Below are 19,847 nucleotides of genomic sequence, written 5' to 3'. Positions count from 1 at the left end.
AAATTCCGTCCTACGTGACGCACGTAGCTTTGAAAGGGTAATTTGGAGCCTCCTGCCTACCTTAAACGGAATAAATACTAAAAATTATTACGCACAATGAAACACTCACCCAACAACACTTCCATATTTTTCCATCCACCTCCCCAGAACTTTGTAGTGTTCCTGCACCAAGAAAATGTAAAGAAGGAGCACAATTACTCTAAAACTCGTATAAATGAAACTGTTACGGCAGCGACGGAAACCGGTTTAGTGAATAGTGAATTTGAAAGCAAAAGAAACGTTCTGCGTTATCTCACCGACGCATGGTACTCCAGAAGGTTGCCCCATATCAAGTTTGGTTCTGGACGCGGTATTCCCAGCTTCTTGAAGTACGAGAAATGTCTTTGTCTCCATCTATAACGACAAAAACCAAGAAAAGTCCCTTGCGCGCTACGCTGATTTCATTCTGAACATTCAACAAAACACGATGCTTTGCGTGGTTGATTTTGGAGGACATATTAGACGGCAGCCCTTCTATTGCTTCAAGCTGGTAGCCAGAATGTTGATGGCGGAATTTGGCTAGCACACGCCACATTTACATCTAACACAATCGTATATGAGGCCAAGCGGCTCCTAAACCGAATAGAGGAAGAATAGAAGAGTATGCAAAAAATAGAACTGTTCTTGTACAGTGCCACCACTGGTGATTCGTTATCTTTTGCAGGTGTCGTGCTAAATATGCCTGTGTGATAGCAAAACCACTGGGCAATCAATAAACGGTTCGACATGAAAACTGTCGCTTTATTCTTCTCATCGTTGTTGTCGCACTGACAACAGGAAGTTTGATCCCAGCTTCCGTGGGTGCACGTTTGACGAAAACCAGATTTTGCGCGTTCCTTGCATTTTTTATTTGAGACCGCTCAAAATAATTTTATGAGGAGAGAAAAATTCGTATTTTATGCGCCAATATTTTCTTTAAGGTTAAATTCATTTTGGAATACTAAGATTATTAAAAGGACTTGCCCCTGGTCAGCCTACTATACACGCAGTTCAAACCTTTCTTGAAATTTGGGGTTCAGATGCCCCATGCAAATTCTCTACCTGTGTCCTTGACATCAATTTGCAGCAACTTATTCGAGCACATGGTGTATAGCCATGCAATGGCCTACCTATGCCAACATAACATCCTGCTTCATAACCAACATGGCTTCCGGCGAAACCTTTTATGCCAAACCCAGGTTTATGAATTTTATGCAGTGGTGACGTAGCTTGACAAATTCACGCAGTCGCTTAACAGAATGACTACCGTTCCCGGTTCTCTTCCCCTTGCATCACGTGTCCCACAGGGCTCTGTTCTTGGGACTCTTGTTTTTACTTTGAACAAATTATATTGCTACAAGACCTCCTGTACGCCTCTTCACAGGCGACTGCGTCATTTACAGACAAATAACCAACGACCACTGATGTATCTGCTCGGCAGTCCAATCCAAGGAACAGTGTGACAACTAGCAGATGGGTATCAACTTAGAAAAAACCAAACATGCCCCATCTTGTCATGCGCTTGGGCGACAACTAAATTTCTACAAACAAATGACAGCGAAGTACCATCTTCCTGGCCTATTTTACGAGAGATCAAACATGGGTGAACTGAAGCATTTTTTTTTGTTTTTTCTCACATTTTTATTAGCTATGTGCCAGCCAGGGCTTGCCGATAACTCATAAAAGTATGAGAAACTATTGTGGCAAGCGGATTGCCCAAAAGTGCGAACAGGTTTCTTGTAGTGCGCGTACTTCCATAGAAAAAAAAGGGTAAAAGTGGAGCACGTTACGCCAAGTTTACTGAGGCTGAAGTTTTTTCCACCTTTGGGGCTTTGGGGGATGGCAAGGTGTAAGCGTTCTGACTGTCACGATTTAGTCCCGCGTTCGTGAACCTGGGAGGGTAGGGGTACCCTCCAGCCGAGAGACGACATGCAGCGTGCTGGTGGTGACGGTGACTGACCCCCGAGCAGCCGTGCTCGGAGGTGTTTATTGCCCGGCCACACACAAGGTTGCCCACCGAGCCTGGTGGGGCCACTGAACTTAGCGGCCAACGAATATCAGGGATGGGGGGCGCCACACACTTGTCACACCCCTCACCCCCAAGTTTGTTTGTCCTACACAACACAAAACACCTGTCCCCCCGGCGAGTACCGGTCCGGAGGTCTCCGCAGTCTCTCACTCCGCCGGAGCACAGGTGTCGAGGCCGTTGTGGCAGCATTAGGTGCTGCCTGTGTCACGCTCGCACCAGCTGTCAGCCTTCCCGGTGTCGAAGGACTTGCGCGTGGTGCCGCAGTGGCGCGAGTAGCACCAGCCCCTGGTGCTGTGCTGGCAGCGGTCGGTGAAGCTGGCTCCCCTTGAAGGAGTCCAGGCTGAGGCAGTGCAGCGGGCCCGTGGCCAGGCAGCCCGGCTGCGCCAGCAGGGGCGCCAGCACCTACTCGGGCGCGTACGGGTCCCCACACAGCATGCACAGCATCAGCCGCATGTCCAGCCGGGGCCCCGCGACCGCGGGCAGCGCCTGGTAGATGTGCAGCCGCTCGATGCTCTCCACCAGCGCGCACAGCGCCTGCTCCAGGCGCACGGGGTCCAGGCCGCCGCCGTCGTCCACGAAGGGGCACTGCAGGCTCTTGGCCCGGTTGACGACCTCCTCGCGCAGGAAGTCCCCCTGGCCCGCAAACACCATGACCAGGGGCAGGCCGTGGAAGGGCAGCCGGTTCTCCTGCTCCAGGTTGGCTAGCAGGGTCTTCTCGAGGCTCTCGCGGATGTACTTCAGCTCCGGCTGGCTGGTGTACACGCACAGGCAGCCGTGGGGCTCCGTGCGGAACAAGTTGTGCGGCAGGCCCACGTCGCCGTCGATGATCCTGACGACCAGCGCGTACTGGGCCTTGTCGTCGAGCCGGAAGTCCTGCGGGAGCACCTGCCGCATAGCATGCGCCACCTGCTGGGCGCTGGCCCTGGCACTCAGCACCACCAGGTGCAGCAGGCGGCCGTTGGTGCCCAGCACCCCGCCGCCGTTGGTGCCGGCCTCTCGCCGGTGCAGCAGCTGCTCGATGACACCGTCCATGCAGTCGGGCTGGACGGGGCAGTGCTCCCTCTGGCACCTGAATGCTTGCCGCCGTGCCGGTGAATGTCCCCACCTCGGGCTGGAACAGGGCCTCGAACTTGGTCAGGAGGCCGGGGACGTCTGCCACTGCATGCACTGCTTCCTGGTACTCCGGCAGCCTCACGCCCAACGCCTGGATCCAGTTGCGGCCCAGCAGCGTCGGTGACGGCCCCTTGGTCAGGTACAGGGAAAGGGTGGCCTCCCTGTCGCCAAGGCGGACGCTGACCTGGGCTTGACCCTCGACTTGGGCGAGCTGTCCGGAGTAGCTGCGCAGCATGACGCCCGACGCCTCGACGGCCACGCCAGGGAAGGTGCGCTTGAAGGCTTTCCCGGCCATGACCGACACACTGGCCCCTGTGTCCAGCTCCATGGAGATGGGGCGCCCGCAGACTTCGACGGTCAGCCAGTATGGTGGCACCGGCGGCTGCACTGTGGCCGCGTGCCACATGTCGAACATCTGCGGGTCTTCGGCCACGACGTGAAGCCTAGCCGCTGCACCCGAAGCTGCTGCCGCACGCCCCCGCCGCCTACCCTTGCGCCGACTCCCTCGGCCGTGGGCTGGCGCGGAACCTGTGCTCGGCGCCGGCTGCTGCTTCCGTCCGTCCGCCGTCGTCCCCCCTCGGCACGCCCGAGCAATGTGCCCAGTTCTTCCGCACGCAAAGCACTCCGCTTGCGCGAACTGGCACTGGGAGGGGGGGTGGTCACCACCGCAGCGAACGCACCTGCCATGCCGTGCCGCCATCTTGTTCACCGCCGCCTCCGCCGACGGTGCGCCGGCCGCACGCGCTAGCTCGCCCGCGTCCTTGGCCGCAGCCTCCATCGCCAGCGCTGCCTTCACGGCGTCGTCCAACGAGGGGTCGGGAAGCTCCAGGAGTCGCGTCTGCATGGCGGGGTCGTTGATGCCGCAGACGAAACGGTCCCGGAGCAGCGAGTCGAGCTGCTCCCCGAAGGCGCAGCCGCTCGCCAACCCTCGCAGCGCTGCGACGAACTGCCCGAGCGTCTCTCCGTCTCGGCGGCTCCGGTTATTGAAGCGAAAACGCTCCATTAGCGTCGACGGAGCCGGGCTGTAGTGCGAGCGTGGCGTCGCGAGCAGCTCACCCAGCGACTTCTCGTGCGGCGTGGCCGGCTTGAGCAGGTCGAGCAGGAGAGCGAAGACGCGGGTCCCGCAGCTGGCCAGGAAGATGTCGCGCTGTTTTGCCTCGGGTGTGTCGTTCGCTCGGAAAAACACGCCGACTTGCTCCTCGTAGACCGGCCAGGCGGACCCTTCACCCTCGAACGGCTCGAGCCTCCCGTACAGCGGCATGGCGTAATGGCGGCTGGCTCGAGGGGGCGGTGTCTCGGCGTTCTCGGTGGCGGCGTTCACGGTGGCTTCGGCCGCTCCGCGGGCCTCTTCCCTCGTCGCCAGTGTCAATGGCGACGAGTGGCGTCAGTGGCGACGGATCCCATCCTCGTCGCCAGTGTCACGATCTAGTCCCGCGTTCGTGAACCTGGGAGGGTAGGGGTACCCTCCAGCCGAGAGACGACATGCAGCGTGCTGGTGGTGACGGTGACTGACCCCCGAGCAGCCGTGCTCGGAGGTGTTTATTGCCCGGCCACACACAAGGTTGCCCACCGAGCCTGGTGGGCCACTGAACTTAGCGGCCAACGAATATCAGGGATGGGGGGCGCCACACACTTGTCACACTGACTAAAATATGTGTAAGAACAAAAACTACATCACAATGGCAAACAGTTCAAAGGAAACTTTACGTTTGCCTTGGAAGAAAACAATGATAACAAAATCGTTGATTCCGGCCAGACGCTAGATTGTCGCTCAAGTTGATGCGGCGCTATCTCCGTATCTGCAATAGTGACCAGATTGGAATTGATAGGTAGCGTCGGTCAGATACTTCTAAACTGATATGCAAAACATGGATTCGTTAGACAAAACAAAAATATGCTAAAATAAATTTGATTGCGTTAATTTTGCTGAAAAAGCTAATTTTACTAAACACGCCTTTTTGCGAAAAAGGCGAATTTGTGAAAATAAAAATAGTCCCGCTGTCGATATTTGTCAAAATTAAGAGAACGAGACTCCTCAAGAGGGCCAACAAAGCTGCTTCAAACGTGTTTAATTATTTTGTTCGTAGCGAAGTTACAGGCGGCTGAATTCACGCGTTCGAGACGCATCTCCGTCCCATGTGCTCCGTTGGTGCCACGGCATTTGTGCCCTCGCGCTTTCATAAAAATGCGTCTGTACGAGTTCTGCGGCGCCGACAGGGAATTAGCAACATTTCACGTCCTCCTAAAAGAAAAATCCGAGTTTTAAAGCACAGCTTGCTACCTCTACCAGCCAACGGTTCCGTCGTGGCGTGCGCGACAATAAAATCCAAACGCGGCTGCAGAAAGGGGGGGGGGGGGGGTGCTGTTTACTCACGGATCACAGTATAGTTGGCGCGACGAAAAGGGCGCTATTACGCAGCGTTCACTGTGCTCACCCCGGCGGCCGCGTCGGCGGGAACCTTCCGTCGGCTTTGCCGTCTGTTTCAGCGACGGTTGTTTTGGGCATGTTTTGGCGCAGCTTCGCGTCCACTGCGCGCTTAATTACCACGGCTTGATTGACTTTTTCAAAAGCACTTGCTGGGTAACCCGAACCCGACGGAATTATGTGGTCGTACGGTAAAGGTACGCTAAGGATTGGTTTGCAGGGTGGGAAAACGAAATGTCGAGACCCCATACAGACATCTCACCGCTAGATAAACGCTACCTTCCGCGCACTGCTTGCCACGAATGGGACTCCGTTTTCTATATTGGTGAATACCATTTCGGCCGTGTTTTTTCAAGAGGTAATACAAAAAGCGAAAGGAGGAACTGGTTCTGATAAATAGCGATGATAAAATTTCCTTCAGCTTTCTCGCAATTCTCAAACTTACTAAACTCTTTGGTTTAAATCTGCATAAATGGGAATCACGAAGCGAACGGGTCGGATTGTTTCGGTGTTTTGCGCTTTTGTCGCGCGCTGGTGTAGCCCCAAGCTAACACATCACGATGACTAGGTTCCGGTGTCAATCCCTTCGAAAGACCCTCCTCTCCGTTTTCTTACTCCCGACTCACGGCCGGGCTATAGCGGTGGCGTCAGCCACTGCTGCTGCGTTCGGGACGCCGCCCTCGTGAATTTCAGGTAACGGCTGGCAGGATCTCAGGTTTCATTCTTTGTAGAGCCATATGTGTGAACCTAAGTTACATTGCACGGGAAATTGTTCGGGGTGTCGTTTAAAGCTTTTAATTCTAACCACCTCAGCAGCGTGGATTGGAGAAAAATTTTTTTGCTCTCTCGCTCCCTATTGCAGCATTGCTTCGCCATATGGATAAATCCAGAATCCCCAAAACAACGAAAACAGCACGACTTACAGCGTAAAGCGAGAACGTTCACGCTCAACTTGTCAAGTTACTGCGCCAGCTTACGCATCAGAGTCTCTGCGCGCTGGTTTGCTCTCTACTTCACATTTCCATCGACAATAAATATTGATACAGCTAATCGCGGTAATATCTACCTGCGAACACATAGACCTCTATTATGAGCAAATAGAGTGATAAACTGACAATTATATCCAGAAAAGGGTGCGAGAAATTGATTGATTGATTGTGGGGGTTTAACGCGCCGACGCAACGCAGGCGATGAGGCGCGCCGTAGTGGAGGGCTCCGGATTAATTTTGACCACCTGGGGATCTTTAACGTGCGCCGAAATCTCGTACACACGGGCGTTTTTGCTTTTCGCCTCCATCAGAAAAGCGGCCGCCGCGGCCGGGAATCGAACCCGCGACCTCGTGCTCAGCAGCGCAAAGGGTGCGAGAAAGTGTTCTAAGAAAACAGTTCTTTTGCTGCTGTGCGCTGTGAACGGAGATGTAAACATGGCGGAGATGTAAACTTTGGGTTGCAGACAATTCATCTCACGCCATTACGCTGAACGCCACTCCATAGAAGCCGCGTCATTGAACACCGTTTGGTAGAAGGACGTTCGATCGAGGACATTTCACCGAAATTGGTCGTACACAATATAACAATCTTCATGGCGCATGGACAGAAATAAATGAGTTTATTTTTAGCACTGTTATTTTATCCTCTTTGTTTATATTCCAGATAGGCCTTTTTTAGTGCTGAAGAAACGGATGATTTATTTTATTCAAACATGGGCATTAAACGTGGAATTGACAATTGCCGCGCGTGGGAATACACAGCTCTGTCTTGATGGTTACCCATACATCTTCGACAAAAAGGTCGAATATAGAGTGTATGGGAAGGGCCGAGACGTGTGGTCGCCATCCAAGAACAAAGGCAAGCCGACCAACACGTACGCAGAACGCAGGAAACCCGAAGGCAGAAATCTTGTGCGCGAATGAGGCTTTAGAACGGATTGATACTCGCAGTACTAGCTTTCCTATAAAGACAGCCCAGGAAAGAGCCAATATTCTGGAGGCCTTTCATGTTCTATGCGTCTAGGTGCATTCTTTTTTTCTTGCGACACAGCAAGTGTCCGGCTTCTTGAGCGATGAAGGCCGCCATGCCGAGACACGCTGAGAAAGGTCATTAACAAGGCACGGGCGTCACAGTTTTCTCCCGAGCAAACTGACGCAGCCAGCATAGTCCTTACAGACTTTTCCGATTTGTCGGCGAGAAGAACCTCCTGCAGTTTTCCAGTCAAAGGCGTTTTGAGGGCAATTTCTTATCAATTATGACAGTGACTGCGTTTCGTGCACTTTTATGTCATTTTACAGTGTAGTTACATATACAGCCCTTAAAGTTGGAAAATAAATTTTTTTTCGGGTTTGTACCAGTCAGTTGATAGGATTTTAGTTCATCCTAAACATTTGTTCCTTCTGGCAGTTTGTGGAATCAAATGCTTTACCGAAACACAATTCCAGAAAACCGAAAAAAGGAAATAACAACATACTTTTGTAATTACAACACCAAAGGCAGCCTCACCCAGAACTTCAACGCAATGCACGCGGCCGATAATCGCCACGGAAGGGCCAGTGAGGAATACCTGTGCTTGAAAATGAGCCCTAAAAAATGCGGCCCCAGTAATTATAATGTTTCTCGTATTTCAGTGCGAAAAAACGGAACGGAAACAATGAATCGCGATTGCAGCTTCAGAACAGCATTCGATAAAACGGGCGACATCACTTCGATGGAACGGTTTCGATAAAACGGTCATGCCCTCGAAGAAACGGTGGTCGATGAATTGTCGCATACCCGTAAGCTGTCAGATCAACCGGAGAAATTCTTCTTCGTACTGCATCGTAGATTCATCCAATATTTCTGATTATGAGTACCTCGAAACAAAACAAGAATTGAAACCAAACTCACGCCTTTAAAAATGCAATATTACAGGGTCCGCCACATCACCGGAGCTATATTCTCACCGTACAGTTATAAAAAACCAAGCGGTTTGTAACCGTAACAGGATTCTTTTTGAAAAAGCACAGATTTTGTCTACTTACAGGAGCAGCGTAGTAAGAAGGCCCACCAACAAGAACACCAAGACTGCGGCTACGAACATTTCGATCCTACTGGCGAAAACTGTATGAAGGGTGTCCAGAGCCCTATCGGTTATCAAGGTCTGTGCCAAAATATGAGTGCTTGAGGGAAACAGTTGCTGATTGGCAAAAGGCGATGCCGAAATCACCCTTTGTCTGAGCTGTATCTTCTGCGCAACATTCTGCGCAAAATATTGCGGTGTTATACGTGATAGCAGGCCATACGTAGTGGCTACGAAAATGGGATAGCCACTACCTTCGTTCAAATACAATCCTTAATGCTGTAAACGAGGTGCAAATTAGGCTATGTTCAATGTACCGACGCAAAAGACATATCGTGGTTTATGGACGTAAAAAACCGGCGTGTCACGCAGTTTGGTAGGCTGAGACGTGAAATGGCGTCATTCTTTAAAGTTATTACGACAGCTGCGGCAACAGTCTCAACGTGGCCTTGATATCTCTAGGCGATGTTTGCGCACAAAGTAAGACGCAGAAACAGCGCAATCCGAAGACCGTTGTGTGACATGCCACCTGATAATGTCCCATCGGCGCGGGTTGGGGAGATTGACACTTGCAGTCACACCTCTGGAAGCATACGCTGGTCTGACAAAGGAAAGTGGTCGGGTATCTGATAACTCTGCAGCAGATACCGTCAACAGACGATCGCCTGCTGCCGTCCCTGCCGTGTAAATGACTTTCGTTTTTCCTCGCCCACCTCTCGCGCTCTTCCCCTTCCGTCTTGCTCCTCCCAGGAAGAAACAATCTGATTGATCCCTTTCCCATAGGAACCGGTAAAACACGAAATTGAAAGGTGACCTCACCGGAGCAGTTTAATGTTTATTGTGCATCGATATGAACTTGCACATCGCTATTTATATTTCGTCGGTATGGCACCGTTAAACGCATCAACGTTAGGCACTGGATTGCACGCCCCGCACCATTGCATAAATACGACTGAAACCACAGGCGCTCGCAAACCGTCCGTCCGAACGAAACCCAGCGGGTTGTCAGCGAATCGTTTGCTGAACACATGGTCCGATACAGCGAAAGGAGCAGCGGATCATGACACGAGCGCGGCATTCGCAACTTGGCGTCCACCTTATTCCGTGGTCGTTGCCTTAGAGGCATCTCCGCAGGGGCCCTATTCTCGGCTGCATAAATTCCCAGGCAATTCGCCATTTTTTTGCGTAAGCACAATGCAAGCAATCAGTGACGTGATGCATGTATAGCTCTGACGACATGTAGTGTAATTTGACGCTCACTCATAAAGATCACAACTAAGCTATCAAATATTGTGCATAAAAGATCCAAAAACACTTGCCATGGAATATAAAACTTAAGACGGTAGCTGAGGCTGGCAAGAGAAACACATTCCTGCAGGTCAAAATTGACGTCAACACCACAAGGCGATCTAGTAACGTTGATCCAAAATCGAGCGAAAGGCGGATGTCGAGCTAAAGAACACCCCACATTTTTTTTACCGTATCCATTTATTTCTTTGAATCGCTTTTAGTACCATAGTTCGGCTCTCTGCTTCAATGCAAGCGTTGTTGCGTTATCACCTTCCCGGCCGCCACCGCCGCCACGCCATCGTCTGCTGCTAAATTACAAGTTTATGGCGTGATCACAGAAAAAGACGGCCGCGACCATCGCTTGTAGAGCAGTGAAGCACTCGCAGCGAAGAGCAGCGAGGCGCTAGCCTGATAACCTCGGAGCGCACCGATGTCACCAATTCACTTATTCGTCAAGCTCGACTTGAATATGCGCTGTAATGAACAAAACAGAGTTTCTTACAATATATAGTAGATAGGAATGTGGCGCTAGCATCTACGCGGCTCACATGAAGGCCGTCTGTGTCGTCATGGACCGCCATTAGATCATGCGCTCGCCTTAGTTTCATCATTGGCTTGGCCTGAAATATTTTAGTGGACGCAAATTTAACAAAGTGCCACAAAAACGCGTATAATAGTGTGACATTATGTAATTATAAAATAAAACAGGCTGTTTTAAATCCAAGGAAGAAGAAAGTAACGCGTATCTTTGCCGGAACTACTGTACCTTCTATTCTGAGGCCAACCTGGTAGTTACGAACAATGTTAACATTTGGGGGGAAACTCATTAGAGACTCTTATTTTATTATTTTATCATTATTTCAGATAATAAGGTGTTTGAAGAGTTTGTAATGTTTTTTGAGCGTGCCCATGGAAACGTCGCCTTCATGGTGAACCGATACACCGACCGCCAACTACAGTTTAACAAACCCTGCCGCTGAGCGAGATGGTTTACACTTGAGAAAAAAAGAAAACGTAGGGCTAAACAGTCGTGGACGTGACAAGATAGGACGGATACAGGCGCCCGTATCTGCCGTACTTTGTCTTCGTCGAAGTACGTTTTGTTTCTTTTTTTTGTCAGCTACAAATTTCGCGGCGGCATATTACCCGCTCAGTCCTTCGACTGCAGCATGACCAACGTCAGGTACGATCCCGCACTGCCTGTTGTTTAACCGAAGACGGCTATCACAGGACAGGAAGGATTTCGGCTTCCTCGTAGCTCGTAGACGTGAAAATGCATAGTAAAGAAAGCAAATCCCAAAAGCCGCTCAAGAATCCAATTTTCAAGCGAAGCCCTAGCCAAAAGCGGGGGTCTTCCCATACACCCCCACGACGACATGGCTTACCAGGCGCAGTTTCCTCTCTAGTATACTTACTAAGAAACTCTATGGAACAAAAGAGTCACTTTTTTGTTTATTTTCTCTTGAGTTTGATCATGTAGCCCAGCAGCTTACTAGGAGGAGCGTGGACAAATACCATGCATTGGGTTCACCTTGTCATGGAGACGCTCGTACCACCCTCTTACGTTTCGGTTACGCCAAACAAATACTTTTAATATTATTGCCAAACATAAAAGCAAAATACTGAACGTTATTTATATGCTCCGTGATCTCTGACTTGGAAACAGTCGAAACTATACTTTGTTTCGGTAGAAAATATGCTTTAAACCGCGCGTCATGCGAGACTGCGACTGCTGAAATTCGCGGACATTTCCCGGCGGCTGAGGCAAAAGCAGGCGCCATTTTCAAGCTGTTACGTAACGTTACGTCAGTTTTACTCACCCTGAATTTGCCAATGCGTGACGTGTTCGTTCGCACCAAATGTTTATATTACGTCACACCTTCTCAGCCAATCACAGAGAGGGTGTGTATTACAAGCAGTATTGTTGTTGAATAGCAAAGACAGGCTTTCGTTGTCATGTCCGGTGCACTTAGTCTAGATTTAAAGCAAAGCTTTTTACCTCTAACCCCCCAGGGTTCCTTCGCCACCGTTGATGTCAACAGCAAACTCCCGTGAACAAATAAAATAATTTACTGGAACCGCCAGGAATCAAACCCGGAACTAACAGAGTAACCAAGCAAGAGCACGTTGTTTTATCGATCTAGCTGCGAGCCCACGCGGTGACAGAGAAGACAGGTGGTGCACTCACCACGCATATCTACAGGTTTACCCCCGGCATTCTTGCTGAATGCCACGTGATAGCGTCACACGACCTCTCGCACCACTGTGCGCTCCGCTGACGGCACGTCTAGTGGCCCTGTGCGCGCGTTGCGCATGTGCTGGGAGTTACAAAAATTAAAGGAAGCTCACACCAACACATGGCATCTCACTTCCAGTACACGAATGTGCTAAGGTCTGTGGCCTCCAGTGTCCACGTAAAAAATCACAGCTCCTTGTCGTCCGCACTCACGACAAACGACACATCAAGGAACAAACACATTCGAATCCATCACTCCAGGCCCCAGCATCATTATCCTGGGCCTACATCTCCAGGCCAACACAAATAGTCACGTATCCTTGCAGCGCCTCAAACACAGCATCAATCAAATCATACACATGATAAGATGAGTTGTCACCTAGAAGGGAGGCCTCAAGGAATCCGATACCTTTTGATTAATTCAAGCTTTTGTCCTCTCGAGAATCACTCACATCAACCCCCTGTCTTCTCGGCAAGGAGGACATAACGATGCCTTCTATAATGATTAGAAAGGCGGTTGAGCAGGCCGTTGGTCTTCCTATGAGTGCGTCCACAGAGAGGCTGCTTAGCACGGTGCCCCCGACACGGTGGAAGAGCTGGTAGAGGGCCATCTTTGTAACCAGAAGCTCCGAATGAGCAGAACTGCGGCGGGTCGCTGCATCCTTCACCACATTGGCTGTGCAGCACAGAACGTCAGTCCGCTTGATGTACTCCCGGACACTTGGAGACAAGAACTAAAGATGCTCCCTTTGATTACATATATGAGCCCCTCACACGACGAGGGTTGCCGACAAGCATCGGCTCAAGCGCTCGATTCCACCCTTGGTGGGGATCATGCAGCTATCTACACAGACGGCTCCCAACATCGAGGGCAGCAGTACGCTATCATCGTGGCTACCTCCAGAACCAACCTACTTGCGTGTGCCAGTTAATTGAATTATCAGTTATTTGAAGCGTCGTCGCATGGGTAATCGTTATGGGTGCCTGCCATTGACAGCTTTGCTCTCCAACCACATTCACAGGGCGGATTGGCACAATTTTTTTTCATTGCCGACCAAGAATTATGCGCTTTCTGTAAAGAGAAATAAGGCAAATTTTAAAACTGGTGCCCGTAAACGTTATGAAATGTCAAAATGATGACAGCACACACAACCGCTTTGTCAACCGGAAGCACGTCACCAAAACTAAAATCCAATCAGAAAAGATTTCCGCAAATTGCCCAATTCCATGGGAATTTGTGCAGTCGAGAATAGGGCCCTAGGTTACGCTTCGCGTCCCCCGTACACGTAGCCACTCGCATCGAGGCGCCAACTGTCTGCGCTCATTAGCGTCATGATACACTACTTCGCTCCGCTTCTCTTAGACAGCAGCACCATCTGAATGAAAGGATATAAGGCGCGTTGGCCGTCCTGTTTGCGAGTGTGTTCGTAGAGCAGCCGGTAGCACGGTACTTACCTACCGTCGCGGCGAAAACAGTTCGTGGTTCAAATCCCGGCGGAGCCACGTCAATTGAAGTTTTTCTGGGGCGTCATTTCCGTGACGGATATGACGTCAGTCAGATCTTGGTCGAAACTGGCATAAAACACTTTCGTGTTATAAGATGAAGTTTTGCTCGTGAAATAAATTTTCCAGCGTTCCACTGCTCGCGCGCAACCTCGTAAAACTTTTCGCTACTGTGGAACTTCTTGGAATGCCACTGCGAGGTCTAGGCTCGGGCGTAAGCTCTTTTTGTATTTTCGGTGAAAACATTGGTTCCAACGTGTACTATTTTGCTCGATGTCTTAAATAGCAACCACACATCTATAGTCAATTGAACGATTGCTGCATAGGACCGGGGATGTGTTGTGCTTTTGCCCAAATACGTAAAACATTTTCCTTCTCAACACTGGTTGCAACTATGAAGTATACTAGATTTAGTGTTGTGCAAAGGTGTGGCCTACAGAAATGCCTCTTTCAGGAATGCTGTAATAATTTTTGCAGGGTGGATGAATCGAGGGACAGGCAGACAAACAGACCGACCAAAATTTTCGGGTTTGCGTAGCCGATGAACGAGTATCTTCAAAACTATCGCATCTGAAGGCAGCCGGTTGCTACGCGTACTCATCACATATTTAAACATATGGAGTCACTTGTTGCCTGCCCGATTTGCAGTACTGCTTCTAGTGGTTTTGAAATCGCAGTTCCTTTAAACTCTGAATCGAGTGCGGAAAAGTGGAAAATAAACCATGTGAAGCCGCTCACTGCCACATGAAGCGAATAAAAAATCACAAGTACCTACGCCTATTTACGAGTATGGTTGAACACGAAGCTTTCTTGCGTGCGCTAATAAAATTGTGAAGTACCAAAGTCAAAGCCGCTGCAACCCAAGTCTATGCGACAACGATCAAAGTGAAAACTGCCTGCGAGTCAAGGTACAAACTCATGCAAAATCCAATGAAGCATACACGATAAAGCGGACCGCATCCCACGAATCGTCGTCGTGAGACCATTTTCTTCGTCCAAAACCTAAAACGCCAAAGTCTAACGTCAAAGTCACTTTGACTCAGCCCAGGTCATACGCCAACACCCGCGCAATGGACCCAAAAGAAACGCTGTGCGACCCGAATGGGATGATGGCACATAAGGACATACGAATCGCGTTTCATTTTCTGGAAGGTTTAAATGCAGAAACAGTTTTAGGGCGCAGCCTTCTGGCTCCCGGTACCTTGGTTTGGCGGTAGCGGCGCTGATTCCCGTATAAGCGAGTGAACGAACGAGGCAGCGACGGCAGAAAGAAAGCGGAGATGAGTTACTGGAGAAATTGTGAAGGGGAGCGCGGAACGCGCGGCTGTGGCACCAGGTCTCTCACTGCCTCCCCCTCACACTTTCGCCATACGTACCCGCCGAGGAGCGCGTCCACCCTCTCCCACACTTTCGCCTACGCTTCTCCGTTCACGGCTCATCCGAACCACGTGACATTTGGGCGGAAAGTTCGAACAGAGTTTGCAATAGTACGGGGCGGGGGCTACGCGCTGGTAGACGACGGCTGAGTAGAGCGCTCCGCCATGCGTTCGGTGATTGCGCGATCACTTCCTGAAACGCAGCTGATATGCGCCCTCACCTAGAAGACTGCAGCTCGCGCTGCGCACAAATTTTGAATTAGGGAGAATATTAAACGTCAGTAATTTTTTTCACACGAGAAATACTTCAATGCTAAATATGGACGTTTGTGAGCACGGCAACCCTAGAACTTGCTGTAGTAGTGGTGATAGTTATTTGCAAGGGCACTTTGAAATTGCAGACTTTTCGATGTACGACCCGCAGCCTTGAACACGCCCTTCCAACGTTTAGGGTAGTAACAGGGAGAGCATGGCCAAGACGATCCCCCGGTGGTCAAAAGTAATCCAGAGCCCTCTACTAAGGCGCGCCTCATCGCCTGCGTTGCGTCGGCCCGTTAAACCCTACAATCAATCAATCAGCCTGCAGCAAGAATACACGGGACAGTGGGAGCCTACGCAACGGCACCGGTTTAGAAATATCACTGGTTTTACAGCTATGGCAGTTCGCAAAACCACTGAGAAGTTGGCCCGTGTCGTTTTTTTTTTCAGAAAACAGTAACTAGAACATCGGGACATGGGTATGAAGGCAGCGACATGCTCAAGCTTCACTTATAGACGCACATTTGAACCCTGTACGATAACCTGGAAGATAAGATAACCGTCCTTCTGTCGTGTCTACTGCTCTTGAAAGAAGTAAAAGTGGCCGCTCTTTGAGACCTCTGTCGAACCGCTCTTATCGCTGAGAAGGGCCAGTCGGTGGTTCAGCGGTGGCAATATGTTATCGGAAGATCTTCGACCTTCATGTTTTCGCTGCCTAGACCTCTAACGTCCACGTTCGTCGAAGAAATCCGAATAGCCGAAGAATTTACCAGCGAGTGTTTTTAAGTGCGAATACTTTATAAGCGACCCCAAACCATCCACCGCCGGCGGCGTTGGCGTCCGCAGTGCTCCTCTATATTTGAAAAAGAAACAGCATCCGGCGCCAGGTTTCGATCCGAGGACTTTGCGGCCGCAGCGCGACGCTCTACCGACCAAGCCACGGACGCGACGGTGATATCAGTGTTAGACGCGCCTTATATCTTTAACGCATTCAAACTACGTCGTCAGCGGCGTGCGTTGGCGACTCAGCGGCGTCATAGCGGCTTGATAACTGCGTGGTGTACACGTGATACTACAAACCCGATGGAAGAGATGGAAGAGAAGGCGTCGAGGCGGTGGGCTGCGGGGGCCGAGCGCAAGCGCCGCAAGCGGGCCGACAACCGTGCATTCGCACTTTCACATTCTCCCCCTCGGGGAAATGCGGGGGAATTTTTTCAGATTTATTGGGTTCATCTGAACACACGCAGCGCTATGTATATTGCAAGCTTAGTACTACAGGAGAAACATAAAACCCTAATCAGGGAGGTAATTTTGACGCTAAAACCAGGGCGACACAGCAAAATCACGGCTGGACAATAACGGTTGGAATTTCAGCACCGGTTCATTCATCTGCAACAAATTTTACATACGAGTCGACGCAGTGTCCGGTATTAAGAGTGTACAAAAGAGTGAACACGACACAAAATAAAAGCCACCTTTGAAAATACGCGCCTGTGCTCCGGTCGGTTGTTGCTTTAGGAGCGCACAACAATTAAGCCAATAAGGGACAAAGAAAACTTGGTTTGACTTGCATAAGAATTGTGCACTTTATAAACCCGATATGGTCACAATCCTTCCATCAAAGCGCTAGAAAAAAGACTTGCGCCTTCGGTCGAAGTAGCCGCCGCTTTCACGATGAGGCGCAATTATGCCCATGGAAGTCCCACCACGCCCGCATGGAAATGAAGCAAACCGTGAGCGGGAAAAAATTTGATCTCGCTCTAACGCGAACTGGTAATCCTAAAAAAATGCGCGCAGTAACGACTTCTATGCACTTAAATAACGAATAGACGTCAACAGCTGTTCACGCTACGGCAGGTACAGAACAGCGGGTGGGACGCCAGTGTTAAGCACCAAGAACAGATTCGAGCAAATACAATCAATGGCGTACATTTGGTAACAAAAAATGATAACGGGATGAACATCGATCGCGTACGCAGTGCGGAAATACAAATCACAGAAACCGGCAACTTTTGGCACTGGCGCGCCACACGTGCTGTTTCTTCACGTTGAAAAACCACCATGGGTTGAAATTCCTTCCGCCCCGAGGTGTATGCGGAGACATGTCATCGCGCTGCTGCTATGTGGTCCAGTCGTTGTCGCTTCGGCAGTGCTCCAAGTGCTACCTCGCTGCCCACCCGCTAGGCTGTGAGAAATCAAATTTTTATTACCAGGCAGTACACCTCTAACCAGCCAAGGACACTTTCATGTCCACGTCAGCAGAAAAGTCCCAGGCTACACGAAGAAACATCCCAGGCTACTACTGGCTACTGCTACACCCAGGCCACCCAAACTAACCACTTCCACCACCAGTGATCGAACCTGGTCCGCAGAGAAGTGAGGCGAGAGCCCGTCGTCCTGCCCACTATGAGCTACGCCCACGCGTGGAAACAGGAAGAGAGACGGTGATTTGGATTCAGCGTCTGAGAGCGGGAGGGCACTTTTTGGAGGCGACACATGAAACAGGAGTGAGGGGGAGCACTGAGACAGATGACACCGTAGCCGTGCGTGCCGCCCTCCTTACGCATGAAAAGACGCTCCTCTCCGTTTTGTTTGTGCCGACGCTGCTGTGTTGGGGACGCCGCCCCGGCGGATCCCAGGTTACAGTTGGCAGAGTCCTTGGTTTCACTCTTTGTAGAACCACGTGTGTGAATTAAAGTCGCACCGCATAAGCAATCGTTGCGGGTTTCGTTTACAGCTTCACAGACCAACCACCTTCACAGCGTAGATTGGATCCGATTATTTGGCTCCTTGTGCCTTGCCTAAAACTCATCGAAAACATAGGTTTTAGTCGCATGCGCACTGAGTTGCTCCAGAGCAGTTTTCTTCGTATACAGGACCACCGGATTTTGCTTTCGCCTAGCCCAATAAAGCTGCCCTTTAAAAAGCAGTTCGGTAAATTTGAAATTTAAAGCAGTGTTCCACAATGAAGCCTTTCGCTGCGTTTATATAGACTTCCCGTGACTTGAATATACACTTGGAAGGCAGGGACCTAGAGACCTATCACGTAAGTATATATAACGTTGTGGTATATGCACAGGTAAGCTCGTCACGGCATTGGTGTGAAGGTATTTGAAGATGTGTCAATGGTCTTCGTTCAATCGTTACACGGGGCCGCCATAACGTTCATTGTAAAAACTTCACTTAGGTTATTGGTAAAGAAGACTAGGACAAGGGCTGTAAACACGACCATTGACAAATTGGCGACGGACACCTTTAACGTCATGGCTGCCTAGTAATAGAGAAGTTAGTTTCTTTTACTTTATTTTTATTAACTAAACGTACAGGCCTGCCATTTGACGTTATGCTGGGTTACGTTTTTGTTTGGTGAATTATTTTTTGTCTATGACTTGCCTAAATAAAAAAAAGCTTTTAAACCTGAAAACCAGGTTGATGTGACTATCGCAAATACTATTGATCCCAGCACCCCTACTCACTTAATTATAGCAAGACATTCAGTCTTGCTGTGAATATTCCAGGACATGTATTAATCAATTTGGCAATCGATCGAAAGGCGATTGCCTGCGCACTGCTATTCTATGATGATGGAATATGAAAAAGTTTAGGCATTATCAATGCCAAGAGTGAAGTTGTGATTAAAAGCATTACGCACCAAACCGTTTCGGGATCACTACCCACTGTTGCAAATATGCTGAAAACCACATTTGCTTTCTATTTTGTTGTGTGTTATCATTGCGTTAAATTATTAACTCGTGAGATTTAAATTGGCCGTTGAGCGGAATAGCTGACTTACGCCATCGGTGCGCACTAAAAAAAAAACGGCTGTTCCCGTGGCATCAGCAGGTCCACCGTGTGACCAAGACGCGGCAGACGCACGAGGTAGTCGTCAACGCACGACAGCTTGACCTTTGCATACCAGTTAAATCTATTAAGCAAGGAAACACGGATTGAATGCCTACTTCAAGCTACGCGTGACAGGTAGCATCAGAAGAGACATAACTGTTCAGGTAAAAAGATATCAGCGCTAGGTTTGTATCAGGAAATTCAGAACGCAAAAGTCGTGTTTTTGAAGTATTCCTGTGCTTATAGGCGCCTAGAAAGTGAACCGCTTACAAATTCTTTTCATAAACACAGAATAACAGCAACCTTTCATAAAGCTTGCAGGAAAATTTTCAGAAACACTAATGCTACCCTAACCTTTCAATTTGCAGGACGCAAATACCAGTTCCCGTGGGTGAAATTTTTCCCGACCCATTGTTATTCACTTTTCAAACAAAACCACAAAGAGGGCGGCCGGCTGCCATTCCAGTTCGTCTTGGTACTGATTCAACGTCTTGCGATTTTAACGTCATTTATTGCACTTACGGTGACGCGCTATGGCGCGGCAAAAATCCCTGGCCCTTATAGCGTGTGCACACGGAATAAAGTAAGGGCATGCGAAAAAAAATGCTAAAATGGGTGACCGAAGAGTGCCGAGACTTCTGTATTTTACTTCCTTGTGACTTCGTTTCAAAGACGCACAACCACCAGCCATGTGATGTTGGGTG

The 19,847-nt window shown here is 49.8% G+C and overlaps 1 pseudogene across 1 annotated transcript in view; it reads right to left on the bottom strand.

Moving 5' to 3' along the window:
- LOC144168833 (cytochrome P450 3A14-like) overlaps window positions 1–8,894 on the bottom strand; it is a 65,137-nt pseudogene extending 56,243 nt beyond the window's left edge. The window contains exons 1-3 of the transcript XR_013322253.1: window positions 8,600–8,894; window positions 297–393; window positions 110–162 (exon numbers count right to left, since the gene is read on the bottom strand). The product of XR_013322253.1 is annotated as a cytochrome P450 3A14-like (transcript). The remainder of the gene's footprint in view (window positions 1–109; window positions 163–296; window positions 394–8,599) is intronic.
- Between the last annotated feature and the right edge of the window lie 10,953 nt (window positions 8,895–19,847).

This window comes from Haemaphysalis longicornis, unplaced genomic scaffold, assembly GCF_048455015.1.
Source record: "Haemaphysalis longicornis isolate Haplotype H1 unplaced genomic scaffold, Haemaphysalis longicornis Haplotype H1 scaffold_2, whole genome shotgun sequence".
In the NCBI taxonomy this organism is placed as follows: domain Eukaryota; kingdom Metazoa; phylum Arthropoda; class Arachnida; order Ixodida; family Ixodidae; genus Haemaphysalis; species Haemaphysalis longicornis.
This window is presented reverse-complemented; position numbering and strand designations above follow the sequence as displayed.